Source organism: Zonotrichia albicollis, chromosome 4 (assembly GCF_047830755.1).
Source record: "Zonotrichia albicollis isolate bZonAlb1 chromosome 4, bZonAlb1.hap1, whole genome shotgun sequence".
Lineage (NCBI taxonomy): Eukaryota > Metazoa > Chordata > Aves > Passeriformes > Passerellidae > Zonotrichia > Zonotrichia albicollis.
Window position 1 is genome coordinate 14,151,489 of NC_133822.1, and position 17,677 is coordinate 14,169,165.

Genomic DNA, 17,677 nt, shown 5'->3' on the forward strand with positions numbered 1-17,677 from the left:
TTTTTGACAGGACTGAAAAACTGCTAGAGGTATAAACCACAATGCTTCAGAGCCCTGTCCCTCAAATGCTCAAAGGCAGAATTCAAGAATATTTTATACTTGTCCTTTAAGGAGCTTCTTAAACCTTCTGCTGAAGCAGCTGGCACTGGCAGCCCTAAAAACAAAATACTGCAATCCATGCATTGGGTTGGATTTTAATCTCCATTTGAAATTACATGAACTGCTGTGAATTGACTGACCAAATCCTGATCCAATGTTTAAGTTAAACAGTATTCTAGATAAAAAGGCAGGAAGAACAGCCTGTTTTCTGTAAGAGTGGTGCACTACAGCATCAGATATCATCCTGCTAGATACAGATGTGAGATGCAGAAGTGGAAACCTTGTGTTTTTATCTGCACAAAGCTGATCTAGCCCAATCCATCTTTGAATGACAAAAGGCCTATTTGCTCTGCTACAGTAAAAGCAAACAGGATTCATGGATTGACTGTTTAATTAAGCATCATGGCTTCAAATAACTACTTTTCTGTGTTTGGGAATCAGTTTCAAGGTCATTTAGCAACTGGCAAAGTCACAGAAGAGAAGCTCAGTCCAAAAGCAGGGAAGGCAGTATCTTTCTCTTGTCAGTGGATTAACAAAGAGAATGTTGATAGAAGGCAATGACACACTGTCCTGAAAATGCAGATGAGTCTACATCATATTTGGCTATGGAAAGTGCAGTGGTGTTATCGGGACCACTTGGCACCACCATTTTAGAAATTTAGGTGAATTAAGGCCATGTAGCCACAGAGAGGAAAGGCCAGGGCAAAATGTATTGAAATAAAGTATGTTTAGTAGATTTAGTGGGTAATTTCAGCTGAGTCACTTGGACAATAATGGAGTAAATCCCAGCTTTGTGAAGAGCAATCCCACCTACATATTTTGGAACTATTCCAGTTTGCTTAGCACTTTCCACAAGGCATTTAGCAGGGATGCCCTCACAACATTTTGCTACATGAATCTTCTGCTTGTGCATTTCAGTCAGTTCCCAGAATATAAATCTTAAGTCTCAGATGCTACATTTATGCTACAGTTTGTTTCCTTGGGGTTTTCAAGCAAGATTTAATAATTACAGTGATACTTAACACTGTAAAAATCTGTGTCTTTGGGAGAAATTCAAGTCTTTACAACTTGTCACATGGAATCATATTACTTCTATGGTTTATAAACTTCCTCTAACTTCTAGTTCTACTGCCCAGAGGGTAAAATACTAGGGTTAATTTAAAACTTTTGCTTTACTGCATGCTAACTTGTACCATTTGAGAAGGTCTAGCATGTGTTGCTGGTTGATGAGTCCTGCCATAATTTAGCTCCCTATTGTAAGTCTGACCTTATTAATCAGTATGTCTTGTTTACATTCTGTTGGAGAACAGTTCTCATGTGAAGCCTTTATAACTCAATTGTCTGTCAGATGAGATTCATTTGATCCTCTTCTTGGAAACAGAACCTCCACATAAATTAGATCTACTTGGATGCTAATGAAATTATAATAAATGTTGGCATGCAGTTTCTCTTTTCTTTGTAACAATAAATGTCATAGAAAAATAAGCTTTTACATAACTGCCTGTACTCATAGTTGACTAGAGCAAGAGAAGGAGCCTAACTTTTTTCTTTTTTTTTTAGCAAGCAATTAGAAATCCAAACCTGTGTTACAAAACTTGAGGTAGCTCTATCTCACCTAATCTTCCAGTACGTGAAATGTTTTCTATCTCCTCTCCTGTCCAGTATGACAAGAAAAAGTTATAGCTGTTTAGTAGATTTAGTATTTCCATCTTTGTTGAATTTAAACTCTCCTCAAATCCTGTTACTGAATGCAGTGTTGTGTCACTGCTGTTCAATAAAAGAGGTCACAGTACTGAGCAGTTTGGTGGAGCTTAGACAACAAATTATTATTCACCTACATCTGAATCTTCCCTGTGCCTCCTCAGCTGCTCTGAAGCACAGGGACACTACATTTTATGGTGTTTTATTTCCCAGGATCATGATTTGATGGAGTTGAAGCTGGAGCAGAGCCTTCTAGAACATACCTACAGGCTTAAAGCAAGGGCCTTATGCAGCACAGTGCACCGTGACACCCCAGTGATGGGAGAGGCATCACCTGCATGCAATTACCTGCTGTAAATCTGATCAGTGCTGGGCTTTAAACAGCCTGCCCTGTGAGTGCTCTGGTCTTCAGCGCTGTTTGTAGGAACCTGCTTTAATCCAGCCACAAGTATTGTGCCCAATGGCATGGAAACCAGCGAGGAGGGACAGAGAACAAGACAGAGGTCTGTAGGCTGGTACTGCCACCAGAGCCACCACATCATCAAACTGAAGGACAACTTCTGCTCTGCCAAATTGTCCCCTGAAGCATCCAAGGCGTGAGACACTCTGTGATCCCCCCTCCACAAACAGCATGGGCATCTTGCTAATGGTTTCCCTGTATCCCAAGCTCTGGGGCTGGAATATTTAATATTTCAGTGTGGGAATGCTTCTGGGGCAAGTTCAACTTTCCTTTTGCTCCATCTGATGATATTTTAGATTGAAAGGGTTTGGAAAGGATTTTCCTTCTAACCATATTGAACAGTTCAGAGTGAGGCAGGGGTGGAGAAAATGTAAGAAATAACCAGAAATTTTTCTCATAGGATTTCTTACTTTCATCCTACTTTAAAGTCTCCCTAATAAATAATTCTTGAATCCAACCATGCCAGGGTGTTTCAAAAGGACAAGCTAATTTTTTTCTTATGCAACAGCAATTGAACACCCTTTTTTGAATACACTTAATCAATGCATGCTGATATCTTACTGTGTGCATCAATCAAATATTCCCCAAGGTATATACGTCAGAGCCAGGAAAGAAGAATGTGCCTTTGCAGTCACACAGCCAGTGAACCCCTTTGGGTTTGTGCCTCACTCTGAAGCACATGTTGAAAGCATTACTGTAAGACAGATGATCCTGGGAAGTCAAGAAGCATCCTAAGGGTACATGGCAACAGATGCATTTTTTTATACCAACTTAAGAGTTTGAATGAATCCAGGCTGAAAAGTTCAAATGTTTGCTAGGTTGGAGTAATCTAGCAGGTGAACAAGGACAGGACACTTCCATTTCTGCAGTTAACCCTGTCCTGGAGCACAGAGGTTAATATACCACCTGGCTTCCTTGGACTTATCTGGTCCCAAAAGACCTCTTTCGCCTTCATTGGTGAGGGGCAAGCAAATGAAGACCTAAACTTGCACATCTGGCTGCACAGTGGGATGCTTTCATTATTCTGCTTCACCACCCTCTTCTATGCAGAGTGTTCACAATGCCAGCACAGGGACTAACAAACTCCATGTGTCACTGGATTTATCTTGTTTAGGAGACTGAAAAGCTGACAGCAAATACTGACAGCAGACAGCAGATACTCCAGACATTCACACATGAAAAGTCAGCTTTCAGGTGTTGACTCCAGACTGCTTCTCCTACATAATGCTTGCCAACTGGGCTTCTTGATAGCAGGTACCTGTTGAGATTGCAATTTTTTTTTCCTGTCCATTGCCATATGTAGAGTACTTCCATGAATGCCAGCCATTTCAAACCAGGTTTAAAACTGGTTTGTGCTGCCAGAATCAAGCAAAACTTGTTTACAGGAGTTTCAGAAGATTTGGCCGAAGTATCTTCATAACTCGGCCACTCCCTGCAATGATCACCTTCAAAAGCAAATTACTTTTAATAAAAAAAAAAGGCTAGGATATAATGTCTAGAGAGTAATCAGACCTTGGAATCAGTGCTGTTTATAAGGCTGATGTCTTAGAAGGGAAAAAGCTGCTCACAAAACTATTCTGTCAGAAACATTCATGTCCTTTCTTTTCCCCAGAAGGGTGATTTGCTGTGCAAACCTGTGCAGTTCAAGAGACACAGATACTCGGGGTCTCACTCGTGATAGCAGTTCAAGCTCCAGATAAGCTCATGGGAGTTACCAGGCTGTGAGTTCTGCTATGCTCTGCTTCCTTTTTCTAATCATTTCTCCAATCTTAAAATTACAGGTCAGTTGACTGCTGCCAGACTCATCCTGTGTTATTTCTGAAAGCTCTTATTTGTTAACAAACCACCAGTGAATAGCAACCGCTGCCTGCTTTAATAGGCCTCAATGTATTTCATTCCTGATAAGATAGCATGATTATAAACTTCTGCAACTCTCAGAACTGAGAGAACAACTAACCTTTATTTACTTCATAGATCCTGACAATTACTGGTGCAGTTACGCTGCAAAGTTCGTCAGAGGCCTTAATTAGGCTTGCTTACAGCTGTGCATCCTCATCCCCATGAGAGCAACCTGCCCACAACTCTGTCACCCCAGGCTCTGAGGACTGATGAGCTTTCACAAGCAAATTAATTCCTGAGCAAGAAAGCTCCAGGTGAAGGTGTTTCTGGGAAAGCTGCACCAGGGACATTCTTCACTGCAGAGCTGAGTCACTTGCCTTAACACGTCAGTGGAGGAGTTGTCTGGCTGGAGCCTTCCTCTCATTGATGGATAATTCTCCACATACCTCAGGTGGGAAAGTTCTCTACAGCTCTGCATGGTTCTCTGTATTTCTACAACCCTTCTCTTGTAGCCAATACCTCTCTGTTCAGAACTCCTAAACCTACCATAACAAAGCACAGAGAGAAGTGGAATATGGTGACCTGATTTGCACAGCAGCTTCAGCTAAATGACAAGTTTTGTGTCCTGTCCTGGAGTAAGCTGCTGCCGCTCCTGCCCAGGACGATGATCTGCAGGAGCAGCTCTTTCAGCTGTGTAAGAAACAATCCCAGTGCAGTGAAATCCTGTGTGAAAATGGAACCAACGCTGCTATAAGCAAGAATAGAAATACAAGCCACAGGGAGAGCAGGCAAGTAACAAGAGAGGGGGGACTGACACACTGACAGGTAAGAGGGCAAATTACCTGAATCACAACTGAGGCAAAAATCTCCCTTTGGCAGCTCCCTCAAGGAGCTATCTATATTGCTGGTGTGTCTCTATACCAGCAATCCCTATACCAGTTTACCCAAAGGCCTAATCTTGAAAATATTGCCTTAAGAGTTCTCTCTGCATAGGACAAGAAAAAATATAAAGCACATTTACATCCAAAAGCTTATGAGCTTCAGAGCTGTCCCCCAAATCCTTGCAGAATACAAGCTCCTTTCTTAGTCTTACTCCAGCTGCTAAACCAGAATAACTCATGGGTGGAGAGGACTGGAAAAATAAAAGCAGACCATTTAATGGGCAATGCAATCAAATCAGCTCTGTTCTATACATTCCTTGTGTTGTGATAGCAGACTGTAAAACAGCTGAAAAGGTATGTACAAATGGACAATATTCTACAACCAGTCAGTCATACAATCATACCAAAGCCCATGTCTCCTGCTGCTGTTTTCATGATCTGAAAGGCTGTCACTGTGGAAAGCACAGGACATCACATGTGCCATTGATCAGTTCCCAGCTGATGAAGACAGGGCAGTGAGCCTGACAGCTTCACTGAGGCTAAACTGAAGAGCAATGAAGTTCCTTTATGGAGGAAGACAGTTGGACATAGCAAAAATCACTGCTCAAGTACACCATGTGGAACATAAATTTGCAATAGAAAGAGGAGCTTGAAGACAACTGGTTGAGCTGCATGAGCCTGTGTGAAAGAATCAACAGGCCAGCACGCAGAGTAAGCAATTCTAATTTTGATCATGAAGGTAGCAGGGGCTCTTTGAAACATCACCTTAGTTAGAAATGAAAGGCAGGGCATGGCCACTAAGAAAAGTACTAATTTTGGTGTGCTACATTCATAGATACTGCACTAAAGATGTATAAATTATCAAAGGGTATATTCTCCTCCTCAAAGAACTTGGGTAACTGTTCAGGCCAGGAGAAAGCACTGTGTGACTGCAAGACACATACACTGAAACACTGCAAATGCTAGTACAGAAAAACAGCCCTTCCCTGATGCATTATCAGACCTTAAACTGGTATCACAAACTCCTCTGCAGGTACTAAATGGCCTGTAAAATCAAGATAAGGTATTTTCCTAAAATACAAACTGCAGTTGAAAGGGAAATTACTGACTTAATGAAGAAGTTAGTAAAGAAGATTCTACAGATTATACTGTTTGGGAAGTAAGAATAAAATCATACTTGCACCTCCTGATCTTAACATTTATGATCAAAGTAGGCATCTTGTCAGAACAAATATTTTGTTTACTCCTTTAGTTTTTCTTAGAGAAAATATGCATAAAACCCAGTTGATCTACACTGTGCCTAAGGGGCTGTTGTGCAAAAGGCATGAATGGGAAGAGATGCATCCTCTCCCAAGCATGGCATGGGGGAAGAGAGCTTAAAGCAGAGGAGTTACTGATACAGTTATTGGGAGTATAAGCCTAATTTGACAATTCAATTAAAAAAGATGAGGTAATTAGTTAATACATCATACCTCATACAATGTTATTAACACAGTTTTGGGTGGGGGATTTGTTGGGGTTTTTTGGTTTGTTTTGTTTTCTTGGGTTTTTTTGTTTGTTTGTTTTATTTGGGCTTTTTTTTGTTTTGGGTTGGGGTGTATTAGTTTTGCATTTTTTGTTTTTGTTTTTTTTCCGGGGGGGGGGGTGGTTTTGGGTTGTTTGAGGTTCTTTTGTTTATTCCCTTTTCATTACCTTGCTTGTATGAGCTTGTGAATGGCTCTCTGTTGGGCTACCTGCCCTAGAGTTCAATAATCTCATTACCTTGCCAGTGTTGCATCCATATGGATCAGGACATAGCTTCAGTCATGATTTAAAACAGAAGCAATACTGAAGGGGATGCCCACACCAACTCCATCCATTCCCAGCCACAATTACTTGTTTCCTTCCATCTGCATTTGTCTGCAGACACTGTACATCCACAGATCCAGCTGTGAAATAACACAGCCCTGCAAATAGAGAGAGTCCTTTTCAACCAGCCCAGAGGAAGAAGCACACGAGCTCCAGAGTCAGTACAACACTAGTCATGTGTGCATGTATGGTGGGGAAATGATGGGCAGGAAATGTAGAGATGTTAGATGCTGCAGACAGATTGTCCATATAAAAAGCAATATCCAGGAAAGGAAACAGTGCATGGAAGAAATCAGCTTTCCAGAGACTGCGTGGCAGCCACAGTCAGTGTAGAATAAACAAGAGGCATTCCTTTGAACAGCTGGTTAATTTCTAAGATTTCATACAATCAATTAACATCCTCCACATTCTCTGCCTCAAGAAAAGCTCAAGAGGTTTTTTTTATTTCATCTTTTCTCTAAGCCGTAGAAAAGAAATGATCAATTTGCAGTGCCAAAAGGCAGGTTTTTTTATTGTTAATCTAGAAGAGATTACTTGCATGGTTGGGTGAGAGGCTGTCCTACACATTACAGCTCTGCTCCTACAACACTTGGAGGTAGTCCTGGACCTCTGTATGTGTACAGCTTATATATATTGCCTGACTGAGCTCTAGGAGCTCTGATTTGCTCATTAATCTTTAATGAATAGTCCAACTTGCCAGAGTACTTAGCAGGCCAAATTCCATCTTGTTTTTTATTTCATTATAGTGTAAAAATTCTTGGAGTCACCAGAGGGCATCATTACAGAGTGCTGTTTAAGTTCCCTATAAATGATGCTGTAAGAATGTAGATTTTTGGGAAAAATGCCTGCTTAATAGTCATGGGAGTCCTTAGAGAGACTGTGGCATTCACAGGACAAGGGAGTATTTCTGTTTGCCCTTTTCCTTAGGCTCAGCACAGTACCACACATACTCTGCATTGCTGCAAATACTTCAAAGAAAAATTCCATTGAAAATAGTTTAGCTTAATTACAAGCAGATCCAAATCAGAGAATGAGCAATGGAGCAATTAAAAATGTGTGTTTCATTTTCAGCCATCTCTTCTTTTCCCCATCTTCCTCATACATCTTCTTTTAGCTGATGAATCGAAGAGATTATGACAACCTAAAAGAAATTGATATCTTACATACCTTATTTCACTTGAGATAGAGATTTTATTTCCATTCAACACTTATTTTTTTCTTCTCGACCGTGGCTTTGCCTCACAATGTGTTTCATCAGCAAAGAAAAATCATTTACTTTCCTTTACCCAAAGGGACTGAAAAATGAGGAGTCTCCTATCAGTAGCACACAGCCTCCCAGCTCTCCTTGCCAGCAGGGAGGCTGTGCAGCTAATTCCCACACCTCTTCATGAGCTCTTGCTGCCAGACCTGCAGCTATGTTAAGAATAAAGCAGTTCCTTTCCAAATACATGTTTTCAAGGACTTGTATATTTTTGTACAGTATCAGACTTTGCATTATGACATCCTTTCCACTGATTATTGATAGATTCATTTGAACTCTATTCATGCTTATCTGGAAATATAATCTCGCACGCAAGGACAGAATGTGGCAACAGGCAGAGCTCAGAGTTGGCTCCTGGACATATGCAGGAAAGTGGAATTAAACAACTCATTTTTTAAAAGGCAGGAGTTAACTGCTGCAACACTGAATAAGGATTGCTGCGAGCCAGCAGCTCTGCTACACACTCTCTTGCCTGCCCCCTGCCTTCTTCCTGTAAATGCAAGATGCTACTTTTCAGTTATGTCATAAATTGTGTAATACTAAACTTTTGCATTCACAGCATCCTTGCTGCACTGATGAATTTGGTCCATTGTGAGCACTGGCTATCTTGTCTCCTAAGACTTCTCCTTGTCTCCATCACTGTATATTTTAGGGAAAAGTATACATACACACCTCCTGTGAAACAGCAGAATAGGATGCGAAACAGCAATTTAAATTGAGTCTTTTACAAAGTGTTGCTCTTGTACTTCAGCAATGTCAGTTCTTGTACATGCTCAGTGCACACATTTGAATCCACAGACTTATCAGGCCTATGCTAATATGAACATTTCTTCATTTTATCAAAACATTACATTATAGCTGACAGTCTTCTGCAAATTGTTGCTCCTTTATTCATTGAGCAGTAATTCAGATGCTTAGAAAAACAATGAAGATGACTTACTCCTAAGATGTTGGATTTGTTTGAGCATTTGTCCCCTTTCTCATTTTTGCTTCATTTCACTGGGCAATTTAGGACTAAATCTGTGAATAATCTTTCCCCAGCAGCTACATCAGACCTGGCACTGTAAAATTTTTAAACACTGATGTAAAACTGTGCAGCCACAAGGAGCCTGTTGTTGATATTTTAAGGTATTTAGGGTTAATGGAAGACAACAATGACCACAGACTTTGCTCAAATTATTAATAGCAACATTCTGTTCTCAGGAATGGCTAATTTTGGTAGAGAGATTTGTCTCTGAATTCATTTACATTAGCTATTTTGCTATGCAAACCACAGAAGTGAAGTCCTGTGCCTTTTGAAGAGCTTCACACAGTTACTTCACAAAATACCCAGAAATACTACTTAGAGAAACTTTTTCTTTTTTAACTCAGTCTGAAGACTTTCCCCATCCTCTTCATGATGACAAAATGTAAGCACATAGACTTCAGAGGGCAAAGGAAGGGTACTACCACACCAATCCCCAATAGCACTCCACAAATTCTGAAATATCAGTCTAGGTTATTTTTCACACAGCATCAGGTGTGGTCACGAGATGGTTCTTCTGAGGCAAGTAATTGTTAAAAATGGGAGACAGGAGACAAGATGGTCAATGCTCACAATGGACCAAGTCCATCACTGCAACAAGGTTGCTGTGAATGCAAAAGTTTAGCATTAGCTCAGTGGAGGACTGGAAAAATTGCGGGAATTAAATTTATCAAGGTTTGCTAAATGCGCAAACTCCACATTCAGCTCAGGACATGAAAACTGTTGGAAGCTGGGACAGCAGTCCAGGAAGAAGCATTTATAGCTGCTCTCTTAGGCTTTAGGGCACCAGCTTACAGGGTCTGCTGCAGACAGCATCAGTATCAGATAGATGGGCCTCAGGCAGGCCCAGCACAATCATTCTCCTTTTATGCTCTAGCTGCTGCTCTGTGAAATGGTCATAATCCTCAGGAGCTTTCATGCAGAGAGAAATCTGATAGAAACTACTATTTTGCTATAAATGTTGTCACAGGATGACAGGTATCCCACTCTAAAAGTGCTCTGGGTCAGTAAGACTGAAATGAGCAACATCTTTAATCTCTGAAGAGTCAGAAAAGTGCTGGCAAGGCACGTTATGCTTAGTTGTGTTTGCATCCTGGAGGTACCAGTAAGTTTGAGACTTTGCATCAGGCCAGAAAAATGATATTTGTGTCCTCTGAATGACTTTGAGCTCTGCATATCAAAAAATGGTGACACTTATTTCTTTAGGCATTAAGTCACCAAAGATCCATGTTTTCAGATCTGACATAGCTTTTTAGTTGACACTGGAAATTAATGTACTGCATTTACTCTGGAGTTTGCGCTTCTGCTTACAGTCTGGTATCTGGAGAAAGTAGGTATTTTCAAACAATTGCAGTGAGCAATCTGAAAAAGCAGTGACTAGATCTAGTATGTGACTAGATCCACAACTGACTTGCAAGGACAGGCAGCACATTTTCCTGATACTATTACAGCCCAAAGAGGTGAATGATTACAAACATACAGCACTATCTACCAACAAACAAAAAATCTAAACTTGCATCACATTATTAACAGTCAGTGAAGTCTGAAATTCAACTTAAGATCTGGCCCATCAGAGAAATTTAGCACCTAGCAGACATTGCTACTTTTGTGTGAATCTAAAATTTACTTTTCTCTTTTGGAAGATATAAGTCTAAGTCTCTTTTTTCCTGTTCAAAGCTTCATTTTTAATGGAATAAAATTCACTGTATATCTAAAGTGAAGTTTGCAGACCCATCAACAAGTAACTCCAACACATCAGAACCACACTGGATCATGATTAGGTGCCAAAGCACACACCAGTTACCCCCCAAACTAAACTAAAGCCAAGGCTGAAGCTTGGCTCAGCCTCTGCTCCCGGGAAGCTGCTCACCTTACACTGCTCCCAGAGAAACAGCACAAGAGGGCGCCTCATGCCTCCAACATCTCGAGTCCAACTTCCAGACTGTCTTTTCTGCAATAATATGTCATATTTCCAACAGCATCACAAAAGCCCTGAGCAACACCATAGCTACATATGGTTTAGCTTCAGTTCTGCTACCCTCCTGAAAGCATTTAAGAATATTTTCATCGTCTATTAAATAAAGACTGGAGTCTCTATTAAAAATTTCAAAGTCTGTATTACTTTTTTTTTTTTGGGTGGGGGGGAGGGTGTGAGGAGGGTGGAAATCCTGCCACTGGTGAGATTTTAATGTTAGGAAGCAAAAGGAACATCCCCAGACAACAAGACAAAAGCCAAAGAGACCAAATAATTTAATGTCAAATTTATTTTGGCAACCACCCCAACACGGACTCTGGCAGATTGCTTGTTGGTTATAACAGAAGCCACTTCCTCTGCAGCAACAGGCATATCAACACCATTGTCTGCTTCCTGGGGATGGGCTTAGGGTGTTTCAAGCTGCACAATGTTCTTATGTGGAGCTGAGGGACTGAAAAACAGAGCCACAAACCCCCACCAGTGCCCCTGTGGGGAATTCACCCATGCACACCTTGTTAGGAAATGAAGTGGGGTATTTCTTCTCCCTGCCCTGGCTCCCAGCACTCTGACAGCCCCATTCAGCAGTGGGGAGGAAGGCTCTGCCCAGGGCTCCTCCACAGCTGCACATGACTCATGCTGCAAGAGCCCCTTTGAGCCAGAATGAAGTTTTCCCAAGTTCATTTTAACACACTGATTTCTACCACTTTAAAGCTCCCTGCATAATTGCAGCTTGCACAGCACAACCTGGCCTGTGCACAGGTACAGGCCTCACCAAGCAGCAGGCCCAGGCTGCTCCCCAGGGCTGCAGGGCCACCTCTTGAAGCCACATTCCTCCCTCTCCCACAGCAATACCCCCAAGGACAAACTGCTTGATCCAGGCTGCCTTCTTGGGACAGGCAGGAGAAGCAGAGAAACGAACCCTGCTGCTCTTCTGGTCTGCGAAAGAGCACTGGGAAAATGGGACTTTCTCAGTGCTTTCCTCCCATGAGCAGGGATGTGTTTGAAGCTCTCATTCCTGCTTTTCACTGCATTGTTTGCTTAGGAAAAGCACATTCCCTGCCCCTGCCTTCTCTTCTGCAGCTCCACACAGGCTCTGGAGGAACAGACAGAGCTACACAGACTCTAGGTGCTCACCCATATTAGGTGAACACAGATGTTCCTGTAAGTAGCTTCCTACCAAAGATGACGTTACACTTCTGCTGCCTCTTCCTCTTGCTCTGCCACCCAGTTCCATCCAGGGGAGGCGCAAAAAAGGAATCTTCCATTTGGATTTCAGCCATCATAGCAGCAGCAAGGTCTTCTTGTAGGGGCACAAGAAAGCTTTTCTTGCAGGATCTGGGGCAGAGCCCACCACTGTGCTCCTCCCCAGTGTGTGTGAGTGACATCATTATGCCAATAAATGAGACAGGAAGTGCAACCAAGCAGAAAAACCACAGAAAGTGTCTGTGAAGTTCTGCCAAGAATGTTAACAATGGCGCTGACCAGAAAACAAGAGAAGGGTTTGGTTCATCTAATTTCTTCCAGTTTTAGTAATCTCTAGTGTCACTTGTAACAGTAGATAGTAAAAAAGCCAGGTCCTTGGAGAGACACTGCTTAGGGCCTTTTTTTTTCCCCCAAGGTGATGGTGACCTTCTACTGTCTTACCCCAGTCCACAAATTTCACAGCACTTTGGCACCAGTCCAAAGATCCAGACAAACTGGCTGGGATTTTTGAATCTCCCCATTTTTTTTTCTCCCCCCATGTGATAGTTGGCAGTAGTGCATTACCAATGTCTTGGTAAGTCATTCCTTTATCTGTCTTTCTACTATGTGGATTCCTTTATTTTCCAGAACACTGCAGCTGCCCAGGTCTGAGCTAATGCTTCTTTAGAGTCACTTATTTCATCTTGTCATGTGAACACACAGGCCCATTTGAACCTGATGTGTCAAGCAGTTCTCCCTCCATCAGTCCCAGAAACCTCTAACCAGATCCTAGAAGCTCACAGCCAAGTCTGTGTCCCCTACCTACCTTTCTGTCAAGCAGCTGGCCAGCAGTGGCAGTGCTCAGGAGATGGGTGGCACTTGGCAGCAGGGAAGCAAAGCCTTCAACAACCATGCCTTTCCAGATAGTTACAGATGTGGGTACAACTTACAGACAGGACTTCATGAAACCATAAAGCCAATCTGACTGCCAACTGCTGCCAAATCAGGAGATTCCTCCTCCTGCTTCCCTTGCACTGGCACCTACTTGACTCTGTAACAAGTCATTCACAGAGCTACACAGGCACCAATCAAACACTGCAAGGAAAGTGAGGCTTCTGCAGCTCACTGCAACTTCACCTTCCTGACGGCAGTGGTGAGCAGGTAGACTGCAAAGGGAGGGAAGATCACAAATACTCTGAGTTATGATACAGTGTCTGTACAGTGTAATACAAAATATTGCAGCCTTGGCAACATATCCTTCCCCTCAAAAGCTTGTTCCTAAACTGCCATTTTCTACAATATAAACAATCCCACACACAAATTAAATTAAATACAAGCAGGTGCTACTGTTATTGACATGACATTTTCAGTTCCCTGCAATTACAGCTATATCATCTATATTTATTAGAAAAATACAGTGATTAAATATGTTGTACTTCCCCTCATAATTCAGCATGTTTTCCTAAAACCTGTAGGTATTAAAAATACTAATTTATCTTCTTGACCTTCAGAAAATTTTATTTAATAATCCTGTTTAACTCTCATACAGTTAAGATGTGATGAAAATACCAATGGAGATGTAGCAAATGACAGCTTTATTCAGACCCAGCTCTTGAATGGGCTCTGGTACAAAATACACCCATAAATCAGACTTTCCAAAAAAATCCCAACCTTAAATAGGATAAAACAGTCTTCAAATAACCACTACTCTTATCAATAGTCCACCATCAAATTAAGTCAGCCTTTCTCTCATTTATACCCCACCTATAGATGAGGGCAGAGAATCTGACCCTCTAGAAACAAAAGCTGTGTACAGCTGCAACAATGACATTACCCCTGAGTGCAGCCACCTGTGGTGTGAGATACAGACCCCAAATTTACCTCCCTTAATTTTGTAAGCATGCTCCCCATTAAAGCCAAAAGGCTTTAAAAAGAAACCAAACGAGAAAGAATAGCAACTCCTGATTTAGAACCCATAGCAAGTAATTCTTTGCTTTGGTTACAATAGGAGGTACACGAATGAATGGATTTGCTGCCTTTGACAGCAGCAGGAACTGGGTTGACTTGTTTGTTTCCCAGGGCTGTTCTACTTCCTTGTACCAGGTGCAGAAAAAAACCCCAAGAATTTCTGATGTATACATTTCTTCAGATAACTGAAAATTCTCACTGTTGCTATTGGTTCAAAGCTTCACAATCAAAAGAAGTTTAACAGTTTCTGTTCAGAGTCACCTCTAAAGAAAGGTAAAGTTCAGTACAAATAAAGCTGTGCTGACCAAATGCAGAGGGGCAGTCTTCCAATCTGGAGGGATCTCTTATCATATTCCTCACTAATGCCCAGTAGCACATCAAGGACACGATAAACACAGGCCATGTCTGGAATACAGCCACCTAAGGGAATATATGAATTCCTGCTGTTTTAAGGACAGTATTTACAATTGCAGCTTTCCCCCTGCACAAAAGCAGCTGTGCCATGGTACAGAGCAGCACCTGCAGGAAGCCAAGACAAGGCCACCAGCATCTGAAGCCTTGCTACTGGCAACAAGGAGTCCTCCAATATACAAAGGGACCCTACAGAAAAGCCAGACAGGGACTTCCTACAAGGGCAGGTAGTGACAGGACAAGGGGGAATGGCTTCAATCTGAAAGAGGGCAAGTTTACATTAGGTATCAGGAAGAAATACTTTAGTGTGAGAGTGGTGAAACACTAGAACAGGTTATCCAGAGAAGCTGTGGATGTCCCACCTCTGGAAGTGTGCAAGGGCACACTGAGTAATGGGGCCATGAGTAATGTGGTCTAGGGGAAAGTGTCCCTGTCCATGGCAGGGGGTAGAATCAGGTATCTTTAAGATCCCTTTCAATCCAGACCATTCTATGGGCCTGTGATAAGGGGAACACTACTGACTAGCAGCCACTGGAGAGATAGAAGGACAACATCAATTTGTGGCAAGTTCTTTCAAAATATGAAACATAGCTACAGTGAAATGAACACAAGTCTGAAGGCTTTGTGCCCTGATATCCCACACAGCATCATCCTGTGGAGCAACAATGACAGCCTGAGTTATTTAGGCCAGCATGGATGGTCTGGAAACGTTCCCTGCTGAGACCAACACAATTTAGTCTCAACAAAGAACTCATAAGTACTCAAACTGCAGACTGAGCCTGCCCAGGCTGTATACTTTCAACAGAAGAGGACCATGCAATCACAGAAAGAAAATGTTATCCTCCAAGGTATGGTGGATAATATGTTTCTATGAAAGCACGAAGTTTTTTATCTCCAAGCAGCTACTTACCCCTGAACACAACTCACAGAAGCACTGGAATGCTTCAGCAATACTGTGCAATTAATGACTGCTACAGCTGTAGGTTCATTGCAGATTTCTGGCAGCCATAGCTGCATCATGAGACTGGCCCTTTATTGTTACACAGAGACACTGAAGAGACACAGAAAGAACCTCTCACTTGGGTGTGTCCTTCCAAAAACACTGCAAAGGGGGACTTTATTGTGCCAGCCAGGAGAGACTATGCCCAAAACATGAGGATGGCCTGGGTGCTCTCCCACCCTTGGGGTCACCAAGCAAATTCCAGTGCCAGGCTACAGCACACAGGAGCTCTACATGAAAAAGCAAATCTCATCCCAAGGGAACTTCTGATTACTTGAATGCCTCCCCTATAATCCCATTTTATGGTCCACATGTTTTGGGAATGCTGCACAGTCAGGAGACTGGCAGAGACTAAAGGGAAGTGATTCCTTTCAGAGGACTGGAGAAAAGCAGGGAACAACCTCAAGCACTCTCATGGCAGCCTTCTGCTTAGCTACATCTGGATTATCGTAACAAATATTTTAGTCTTAAATGGGTACCAAACTCTAGCAAAAAATATAAGCTGTTGTTTTTTTGAAGTAAGAAAAACATAATACAAGTGGTTTAAAATTAACATTGAACACCAATCCTGTTTAAAAGTTAAAAATGAAAGCACCTCAGCTTTTCAAAAATAACCTCCAAGATAACAATGTACATTCAAAAAAGGGAAGAGTGAAGAGGATTTAGTGTTTTTGACTTGAAAGCTCTCTTCATGGATAGTCCATTAGCTTGCAGGTTGAAAAACACAACCCAGCAATAAGCATGGGTAGAGATTCAGAAACACTAACCACTTTCTGGTGAGGCATCGGATCTGGACACCCCACATTCTCTCTTTCTGCAGTGAAGACTGAGCAGAGGTGAATCAGTGTCATGGAGAACTCACCCTGCCTGAAGAAAACTCCATATCCTGTAACTCCCACTCCAGGATAGTAAACACTGGCATGGCTGCACACAAACAACTTTCAGGTTGAAAGCATGTCAATTATCAATTGATTTACTCACCTGATAAATACTCAGTTACTTTTACCAACACAAACTCTTTGTTCTCTAGCCAGGGAGCCTAATGGTTTAATCCCAGTCCCCCAGCCTTCTGGTAAGAGCACAGAGCTCAGTACCTGGCAGGACCAAGCACTTGTTAAGCTGCTGTGGTTCCTTTGCATTAGTATTTTCCATACAATATTTTGAAATAGAGGGGAGGCACAAAATGCAGTGACTTATAACCCTGAAGAACACTGAGCATTTCTGTGAGCTGGTTTTCTACACAGGATGTGGGCTGGGCCTCCTCGAGTTTGTGTAATCTGTCTGGAAGTCCAAAAACCACACTCTGAAAACATGCTTTTCCCTTAACAAACAGCCAGTCACACACACACACAGAGTCCAACAGTAGTTTACATGTCTGTCATCCACCATTAAGGAAAATTTTCATTAATATTATTTTTTCAAGCATTTTTTCATCAAATTAGGCACACAGACTGTACCTAATTAAAATATATAGCCTTTTTTAAATCCAGCAAGAACTTCCATCTAGGGATGGAAGATTCACTTATTTGAAATTATGTCAGAATTTGCACTTCTGACAGTTCACATCCTAGGACCATTAGACCCAGAGACAAAAACTCAAAGACACTGGAAGCATTATCATGGCATGTGCTGGGAAGGATTATCCTGTGAAGTGGCTTTTCTGGATGCTCTAAGTCATTAGGTTTAACAACTTCAGGCAGTCCTCTGAAGTTCCATGTTTTAGATACTCAGCTATAGATCAACTCTCTTTCTTTTCTCCAAACAGCACCAGAGGACAGTCCACCAAATGGAACAGTCTGCTGAACAAGGACTGGACAATGTACAGCAGAGGTTAAAACACAAAAGAGAAATGGCTTCATGCAGAACTCTCCTCTAGCACTGCAGGGTAAAAAGACAGCACATCTGAAGCCTTTTTTGAAGAAAAAGGGTACAGGAGTGTTGCAGTGTTTGACACTATTCCACATTCGGAGAGCTTAACTCCAGCAGTTGATCTGCCTGAAAAGTTAACTACCATCCCTCCATCCCCTT